A 2,373-nucleotide genomic window follows, 5' to 3' on the forward strand; every position below is an offset into this window, starting at 1 on the left:
TCCTCCTCTTCCTCCTCCTGCTCTTCCTCCTCCTCCTCTTCCTCTTCTTCCTCTTCCTCCTCCTCCTCTTCTTCCTCCTCCTCTTCCTCTTCCTCCTCCTCCTCTTCCTCCTCCTCCTCTTCCTCCTCCTCCTCCTTCTTCTTACCATGATCATTGAGAGGTTGCCTGACCACTCTATGCAGATGTCAGCTAACAAGTTCCACCCAACAGTTGGCATCCTTACTGCAAAACTCCAAAATCCAATACCTCTAGCACACTGATACGACACCACAAATGGAAAATTCCACACCACAAAACTTTGCTTCATAAGCTGGGCTTGGCAGTACACACCTACAAGCCCAGTACTCAGGAGGCTGAGGCAGGGTGAGTTGGAGGCCATCCCGGATAGTGAGACCCTGCCTCAAAAGATCAAAATCAAGAAACAAAAACATCAAAATCAAAACCACTGTGTTTCACGCAAAAAATTATTTTAAAGTATTGTGTAAGACTACCTTCATACTACAAATGCGCACTATTAAAAAGCATTTCAAGACTGGGCGTGATGGCACATGCCTGTAATCTCAGCTTTTGGGAGGCTGTAAACAGGTGGATCACTACAACTCCGATCTAGTAGTGAGACCCTGAACACCCTGTAGACCCTTCCCTAATATTACAAAAATAAATAAAGAAAAATTAAAAAAAAAAAATAGAAGGAGTCGGTTCAGTAGAATAAGCGCTTCCCTGGCAAGAGTAAGGGGCTGAGTTCAATCTCCGGTTCTGCCAAATAATAAAAATAAAATAAAATAAAAGCCGTTTTTTATAAATAAAAATAAATAAATAAAATAGAAAGCAGTTTAAAAATTACCTTTGGGGGCTGGGAAGATAGCTTGGCTGTCTAAGTGCCTCCTTGGCAAATGCAAGGACCAGGGTTCGATCCCCAGTACTGCATGCCATGCTGGCCCTGGAACCCTGGATGCCAAAACTGGGTATGGTGGTACATACCTGTAGTCCTGGCAGAGGAGGCTGAGACAAGAGGATCACTATGAGTCTGAGCTGCATAGCAAGATCTTGTACCAAATAAATAAATAGATAATTTTTTTAAAATGATTACCTTTGGTGTTGGCCAAATAGCTCAGCGGATTAAAGCGCCTGCGAGCAGGCACAGGGGCCAGGGGTTTGATCCCTGGGCCTGCCTGCTGGCCCCACCCCCAGGGCGCTCTGAGACAGCAATTGAGACTGGGCATAGGGGCACATGCCTGTAATCCCAGCTCTTGTAAACAGGCGGATCACTACAGTCCAATCTAGTAGTCAGACCCTGAATACCCTGTAGACCCTTTCCTAAAATACAAAAAAATAAAAATAAAAATGCTTACCTTTGGATTATATGTACCTAAAGCATGAATTAATTTTTTATTTAGACTTAGGTTTCATCCAAAATCCCAAAAATCTAAAATCTGAAACACTTCTGGTTCCAACTATTTCAGGTAGGAGATGCTTAACTGTATTCATAACCCAGGAGAGACCGCCACAGAGTAAGACGTCAGTCGGGCCAGCTTATCAGCAACAACGATCTGCCCGGTTACCAGGGTCACATTCTGCTGGCCTCCCTGGACACAACATGACTCCTTCTGGAGCTGGAATGTGGGAGAGGACTGACAGGCGGGCCTGGAGAGCTCTAAGGGCCCCCAAACAGTAGATTTTTTTTTTTTTTTTTTTTGCGGAACTGAGGATTGAATTCAGGCCCTTGTGCTTGCCAGGGAAGCGCTTATTCTCTGAGCCATCTCCCTGGCCCCCAAGCAGTAGATTTTAACCAACCAAAGCTAGATGTATTGTAGCCAGCAGTACAGCTGAACTCAGCCTGAGTTCTCCTTTTTCACAGAGAGGAAAACAAAATCAAGTCTTGGGACACTCACAGCCTTTAAGCAGGGGCACACAATTAATCAAATTTGAACCTGGTATCTATTCATTGACCACTCTGTTTACCAGGGGGAAGACAGACCCGCCCTAGGCCTGCAAGGCCCCGCTGCCCCCGCTCCCTGTGGATACACTTGATTTTCCCGTCTGTTGAGAGGTGGACCAGGGAGATAGATCAGCACTCGAAGCACCTGCCTGGCAAACACAAGGACCCAGGTTTGATTCCTGGTACCGTATGCCGTGCTGGCCCCCAAGCCGAGCGTGGTGGCACATGCCTGTAATCCCAGCGCTAGGAAGGCTGAGACAGGAGGATCACTATGAGTCCAACCTGCATAGCAAGACCTTGTATCAAATAAATAAATTTTTAAAAAATCACTCTATCCCATCTGTTGAGAGGGGATGAGGTTCGTGGAGGACCTTCCAGTGCTGGCGCTGGGCATGTTTCTTTCTTTTTTTTTTTTTAATGTTTTATTTTTATTT

At 45.7% G+C, this 2,373-nt stretch overlaps 1 protein-coding gene across 1 annotated transcript in view; it reads right to left on the bottom strand.

The window, feature by feature from the left end:
- Positions 1-1,101, bottom strand: part of LOC111813543 — a 16,235-nt gene extending 15,134 nt beyond the window's left edge. The window contains exon 1 of the mRNA XM_023704596.1: positions 1,091-1,101. The gene's annotated coding sequence lies outside the window, so the exon portion shown is untranslated. The remainder of the gene's footprint in view (positions 1-1,090) is intronic.
- Between the last annotated feature and the right edge of the window lie 1,272 nt (positions 1,102-2,373).

This window comes from Octodon degus, unplaced genomic scaffold (genome assembly GCF_000260255.1).
Source record: "Octodon degus isolate 3935 unplaced genomic scaffold, OctDeg1.0 scaffold00197, whole genome shotgun sequence".
NCBI classification, from domain to species: domain Eukaryota; kingdom Metazoa; phylum Chordata; class Mammalia; order Rodentia; family Octodontidae; genus Octodon; species Octodon degus.